Source organism: Ailuropoda melanoleuca, chromosome 8 (assembly GCF_002007445.2).
Source record: "Ailuropoda melanoleuca isolate Jingjing chromosome 8, ASM200744v2, whole genome shotgun sequence".
NCBI lineage: Eukaryota > Metazoa > Chordata > Mammalia > Carnivora > Ursidae > Ailuropoda > Ailuropoda melanoleuca.
In genome coordinates this window covers 59,228,442-59,236,275 of record NC_048225.1, presented here as the reverse complement: position 1 = coordinate 59,236,275, position 7,834 = coordinate 59,228,442, and positions in this window count along the sequence as shown.

Below are 7,834 nucleotides of genomic sequence, written 5' to 3'. Positions count from 1 at the left end.
CATCGGAATCTGGGGATGTACTGTATGGTGATTAACACAATATAATAAAATTAAATTAAAAAAAAAAGAATTTCTAATGTCTATAAATAAATATATCTTAGTATTTTTTTGAATTTATAACATTTAAAAATAATATATATGTGACAAGTCACAAAATTTTAACCTAAGTTGATTTTTATACAGACAAAAATTCACAAAAATAAGCAATTACTTTCATGTAATTAGGGAACCATTATGTAATGATCCTTATGTCTACAGCATTTACTCTGTGGGTTACTGATGTTAAAATGAATAGTAATATTACATTATTATGTCTGTCATGATAAAAATTCCTATAGATTAAAATTGGAAACTAAGCAATCCCATTCTTAAACAAAAAGAAAATAATATGAACTATAACATGAAATGCTAAATTTGGCTAGTCAATTAATACTAATAGAGATTTTTATTTTTTATTTTAGTATACTTACTTATCTGTACATAGGCCAGAAAAGAAGCACATTATGTTCAAGTCTTTTACAGCTTTACTGAATTTTTGTTGTTATTACATCAATTACTGGGAAAGGATGGGTGAAAGTTCCTACTATAATTGTAAACTTGCCTGTTTATCTTTTAAATTCTGTCATTTTAGTTTCATACATTTTGAAGCTCTGTTATTAAAGACATTCAAATTTAGGATTATTATATCAATGTGATGAATTGATCTTTTTGGTATTAGGAAGTTATTTTCTTTTTCCTTTGGTAGTATTTTTCTGAAAATTCTTGATACAGTTTATTAACTCAGCTGCTCCAATTTTCTTACAATTAGTGTTTGCTTTATACACCACTTCTTCATTCTTTTTTTATAGCTTATTTTTATAGTCTTTATGTTTAAAAGGCATTTCTCATTAACAGCATATATTTGGGTCATGCTTTTTAACCCAGAGTGATGATCTTTGCCTCTTAATAGAAATATTAATCTACTCCTATTAAATATGAATAGTTAGAGTAAATACGGAGAATATTTATTTTCCAATTTTAATCCATAAGTATTTTTATCATGATAGGCATTATAACACTACTATTCATTTACCATGAATAATACACACCGTAAATTTTATAGACATAAAGATTACTACATAATGATTCCCAAATTACACTAAAATAATTGCTTACTGTGAAATTTATCAGTATAAAAATCAATTTCTGTTAAAACAGACTAAACTTACAACTAATTTTGATATGGTTGGGTTTGTATCTGCCATCATTTCCTGCCTTCTTTTAAATTGAATATTTTTCTTCTCTTTTGGTATTTTAGCTATGCTTATCGAAATATTGTTTGCTTAAGTGTTTGCTCTAGGGATTACCATTTGCATCCTTAACATTTAGCAATCTACCCTGAAGTAATATAACTATTCATATGTAATGCAACATTTTTTAAAAGGTAAGCTTCCATTTACCTCTCTTTCTTTTGTGCTATTGCTGTCATACATTTTTACTTATACATATTTTATAAATTTCACAACACGTTGTTATTATTTTGCTATAAAAATTAATTTTCCACTTTTACTGATTCTGTCCACTTAGTGCAACTAAACACCCTGGACATTATGTATAAAACATAAGACTCTGAAAAGTGGAGGAAGGGCTGACTAGCTAGGGACCTTGTGGTCCAAGGAATGAAATGGTAGTGAGTTCTCTGGGTTTGTATTTGGTTTTATATATTCCAGACTTGATACTGAAGAAGCCAGAAATCTAGACATGCAGATAGGTGCAGACAAAAAAGCTCCAACCAAAGTGTGTTCTTTCTAGGTAAATAACCAGGAAAGGGGCAAACTAGCAAGATAGAATGTTTTAGACAAAGACCATTCTACTTTGGCAAACATAACAGAAAAAACTGTGGTCCTATCCTTACCCATACTAGCAAAGGTTGAGTGGGGAGTTTAGGCTTCCACCATCACCAGGTTGGGTGAGAAGCCAGGAATATCACCCCCACTGGGAGGTGGTGAGCTCCTCTGCCCCCACTGCCACCAGATGTCAGTGGAGAGTTTGGACTTCTCCCACCTGGCAGTAATAAGATGTCCTTCTCCCTTCATCTGAAAGTTATGTCAGAAGATGCCTAGAGGAGAGTCAGGACTTTGGCCACCACCCAGCAGTAAAGAGGCCACCCATATAGTATCAGTAGAGGCCACATAGGGAGCAGTAACTAAAGCACTCTTACTCCTCCTGGGAAGGAGTCAGTGGAATAATAGGTAGCTAGAACTCTCATCCTTGCCCAGCAGTAATGAGACATCCACATTTGGATGTCAATGGACAGTGAATAATGAATTGAGAATTCTACCCACAGCTGGCAATAACAAGGCCATGTCTCTCCTTCCTCTCATGTAGGAGAAATGTCAGAGAAAACCAGCTAAAGGAGGTTTAAATCAGATGCAAATCTCATAAGAGAAAGGAGTCAGTGGAATAATAGGTAGCTAGAACTCTCATCCTTGCCCAGCAGTAATGAGACATCCACATTTGGATGTCAATGGACAGTGAATAATGAATTGAGAATTCTACCCACAGCTGGCAATAACAAGGCCATGTCTCTCCTCCCTCTCATGTAGGAGAAATGTCAGAGAAAACCAGCTAAAGGAGGTTTAAATCAGATGCAAATCTCATAAGAGAATACCCAATATATTCTGTTATCAACAGAAAATTAGTCATCATACCAAGAACAAGGAAGATCTCAAACTGAATGAAAAAAACAATCAAGGATGCCAATTCTAAAATTACAGAAATGTTAGAATTATGGAAAAAGATTTTAAAGTATCCATTATAATGAAGAATTATGAGCACACTTAAATGAAAAAATAGAATCTCAGCAAAGAAATAGAACATGTAANCAATCAAGGATGCCAATTCTAAAATTACATAAATGTTAGAATTATGGGAAAAGATTTTAAAGTAGCCATTATAATGAAGAATTATGAGCACACTTAAATGAAAAAATAGAATCTCAGCAAAGAAATAGAACATGTAAAGATACAGATGAAATCTTGGAGTTAAAAAGCAAAATAAGGAAATAAGAAAGTTAATTGATGGGCTCAACATCGGAATGAAGGGGGGAAAGGAAAGAATGGAGGAGACTGGAGAGATTATAACAAAAGCTCTTGATATTCAGGTTACCAGAGTCCAGGAAGGAGAGGAGCAATCTCTTGATTGGGGCTGAGAAAGTACTCAAGTAGTGGCTGAAAATCCCTCAATTTGGCAAAAGATAAATCTACAGATTCAATAAGTTGCGTGAACTCTAAACAGAATAAGCCCAATGAAATCCACAAGCCAACCAGAGACACATTTCCGAAAACTTAAAAATGAAAAAAAAATTTTGGAAGGCAGCAAGGGAGAAACACCTTGTTTACAAGGGAAAACAATATGAATGATAGCAAATTTCTCATCAGAAACCATGGTGGCTAGAAATAAGAAGCACCCTAGTTTTCAAATGCTGAAAGCAGTCAACTTTGAACCCAATATCCAGTGAAAATATCTTTCAAGAATNTACCAGAGACACATTTCTGAAAACTTAAAAATAAAAAAAAAATTTTGGAAGGCAGCAAGGGAGAAACACCTTGTTTATAAGGGAAAACAATTTGAATGATAGCAAATTTCTCATCAGAAAGCATGGTGGCTAGAAATAAGATGCACCCTAGTTTTCAAATGCTGAAAGCAGTCAACTTTGAACCCAATATCCAGTGAAAATATCTTTCAAGAATAAGGGGGAAATTTATACATTCTCAGATGAAGGGAAACTAAAAGAATATGTTACCAGCAGACATAACCTTAAATAATGGGCATAAGAAGTTCTCTAAACTGAAAGGAAATGATAAAAGAAGTTTGAAATAAGGAAGGAAGAACACAGTAAGCAAAAGCATGGGTAAATATAAGAGAATTTCAGTTTTATAATTGACGTATAACATTCAGTTTCAGGTGTACAATATGTTGATTTGATACATTTATATATTGCACTGTGATTACCTTCATAGCATTAGCTAACACCTCTATCACATAAGCTACAGTAATCAAGGCCATTGTGTAATTTATGGAGGCATAGACATATAGATCAATGAAACAGAAAAGAGAATCTAAAAATAGACCCATAAACATATGCTCATTGATTTCTGAAAAATGTGAAAAAGTAATTCAATGGAGAAAAGAAAGCCTTTTCAACAAATGGTGCTGGAACATTTGAGCATCCGTGGATGAAAAAATTAACCTTGACCCAAGTCTCACACCTTATACAAAAATTAACTCAAGATGGAACATGGACTTAAATGTAAAATATAAAACTATAAAACTCTGAGGAAAAACAGAAGAGAAAATCTTTGGGAACTAGAGTAAAACAAAAAATTCTTAGAATTCAGGCCCCAAAAAATTCATAAAAGAAAAAATTGATAAAGCAGACTTTATCAAAATTAAAAAGGTCTTCTCTGTGGAAGACTGTGAAGAGACTCAAAAGAAGCTTCCCTCTTAAACTGTTGGTGGGAATGCACGCTGGTATAGCCAATCTGGAAAACAGTATGGAAGTTCTCCAAGAAGTTAAAAATAGAGCTACCGGGGCACCTGGGTGGCTCAGACGGTTAAGCGTCTGCCTTCAGCTCAGGTCATTATCTCAGGATCCTGGGATCTAGTCCCGCATCGGGCTCCCTGCTCAGCAGGAAGTCTGCTTGTCCCTCTCCCTCTGCTCCTCTCCCCTATTCGTGCTCTGTCTCTCTCTCCTCTCTCTCAAATAAATAAATAAAATCTTTAAAAAAAAATAGAGCTACCATAGGACCAAGCAATTGCACTACGAGGTATTTACCCCAAAGATACAAGCGTAGTGATCCAAAGGGACACCTGCACCCCAATGTTTACAGAAGCAATGTCCACAAGAGCAAAACTGTGGAAAGAGTCAAGATGGTCATTGACAGATGAATGGATAAAGATGTGTTGTATAAATACAATGGAATATTACACAGCCATCAAAAAGGATGAAATCTGGGGCGCCTGAGTGGCTCAGTCGTTAAGCATCTGCCTTCAGCTCAGGGCGTGATCCCGGCTTCTGGGATCGAGCCCCAAATCAGACTCCTCCCCTGGGAGCCTGCTTCTTCCTCTCCCATTCCCCCTGCTTGTGTTCCCTCTCTCGCTGGCTGTCTGTCAAATAAAAAAAATAAAATCTTTAAAAAATTGTTTAAAAAAAAAAGGATGAACTCTTACCATTTACATCGACGTGGATGGAACTGGAGGGTATTATGTTGAGTGAAAGAAGTCAATCAGAGAAAGACAAATACCATATGATTTCATTCATATGTGAAATATAAGAAACAGTGCAGAGGATCATAGGGGAAGGGAGGGAAAACTGAATGGGAAGAAATCAGAGAAGGAGACAAACCATGACAGACTCTTAACTAGGGAAAGAAACTGAGGGTTGTGGAAGGAGGGGTGGGTGGGAGGATGGGGTACCTGGTTGACGGGCATTAAGGAAGCCACGTGATGTAATGTGCACTGGGTGTTTTATGCAACTGATGAATTACTGAGCTCTACATCTGCAGCTAATGCACTATTTGTTGGCTAATTGAATTTAAACTAAGAAAAGAGTCTCAAAGAGAAGCAGTGGATTGGGATAATACATTTGTAAACAAAACTACACTCTAGAACATATAAGGAACTCTCAAAACACCAAGTTTAAAAACAGTAACATCAATCCAAGTAGAAAATGGGCAAAAGATACAATGAGACATTTCATTGAGGCAATATACTGGTGGCAAATACACACATGAAAGATGTTTAATTTCATTAGGCATTAGAGCAATTCAAATTGAATCACAATAATATATCAGTACACATCTATCAAAAACACTAAAATGAAAAAGAGTGACAACATCAAATGATGGCAAGGATGCAGAGAAACTATCACTCATACATCTCTGGTGGCAATGTAAAATGACTCTAGAACATATAAGGAACTCTCAAAACACCAAGTTTAAAAACAGTAACATCAATCCAAGTAGAAAATGGGCAAAAGATACAATGAGACATTTCATTGAGGCAATATACTGGTGGCAAATACACACATGAAAGATGTTTAATTTCATTAGGCATTAGAGCAATTCAAATTGAATCACAATAATATATCAGTACACATCTATCAAAAACACTAAAATGAAAAAGAGTGACAACATCAAATGATGGCAAGGATGCAGAGAAACTATCACTCATACATCTCTGGTGGCAATGTAAAATGATACATCCACTCTGGAAAATAGTCTGCAGTTTCTTAAAAAACTAAACATGCATGGGCACCTGGGTGGTTCAGTTAAGCATGGGACTCTTGATTTTGGCTCAGGCCGTGATCGATGTGAGATTGAACCCTGCATCGGGCTCTGTGCTGGACATGGAGCCTGCTTAAGATTATCTCTTTCCCTCTCCCTCTGCCCCTCCCCATCCTCTCCCCCTAAAGAAAAACAAAACAAAACAAAAACAAACAAAACCCCTAAACATGCAATTAATATATGACTCAGTAATTGCATCTCTGTGCTTTTATCCTCAAGAAATGAAAACTTATGTACATATGTTTATAGCAGCTTTATTCATAGTAGCCTAAAGTCGAATCAACACAGATATCCTTCAAGAGGTGCATGTTTAAATAAACAGAGGAACATCCATAGCATGGAATACTGCTCAGCAATAAAAAACAAAAGTTGGAACTATTGATGCAGGTTCCCCACCTGGATGAACCTTCAGAGAATGATGCTCAGTGAAAAAAGCCTATTCCCAATGATTCCAGTTATGTAGCACTTCTGAAATGACAAATTATAGACATGGAGAACAGACGGTGGTTGCCAGGACTTAAGGAAACGATAGGAGCAGGAGAGAAATGGGTTTGGCTATTAAAGGGCACCATGAGGATCCTCGTGATGAAATTACTCTTCATCCTGCCTGCATCCATGTCAACACCCTGTTAGTGATTAACGTACTATAGTTTGTAACGTGTTACCATTGCGGGAAACTGGGCAAAGAGTACATGGAATCTTCTTTATGTAGTATTACAACTATCTAACAGGTTTTCGTTTAGTACTCTTATTTTTCATGAGCATAATCGTATATGAAAATATTTCTGCATCTATCTTTAAATATGCATTATTCATTTCTCTCATGTTGTATTGTATTGATAAAAACTGCCAAAGCAATATGAAATAATGGGTATAAAGACTATTTTTGCTATNAATATGAAATAATGGGTATAAAGACTATTTTTGCCATCTTATGTTTTAATAAGAATATATCTAGTATTTCCCCATTTGTTATATGCATTTAGATATAGATTCCATAAGCCCTTACCTGCAATTCCAAAATCCAAGCAGCTTTGGAAACTGAGCCATTTCCCTTTCTGGAGCAATGAACTTTGTTCCTATCATGGGATCAGCTGAGGCTTATGAATAACACATTGATCCAAATGATGATAACTGCCCAATCACACTTATTTTGTATTGTTTATTTAAATTCTGAGAACTGTTTCCTCCCAATTACTTGTAAGAATCCCTCTTAAATCCCAAATCTCAAAGATTTTTCTCTTATATCTTTAATATTCCCTCTAATAATTTCTTTCCAGTCTCAAGACTCAAATTTAACAAATATTTCTTAAACTCTAGCTAACATTTATTGAAAAATACCACACTCCAAATACGGTTCTAAGAAACTCCCATCCATATATTTAATCTTTGTTTAATCTTTATAACTCTGTGAGATTATTAGACTTATTCCCACTTTACAGATAAGAAAATTGAGGCACAGAGAGGTTAAATAATTTCTCCAAGTTCAAATAGTTAAACAGAAGTGG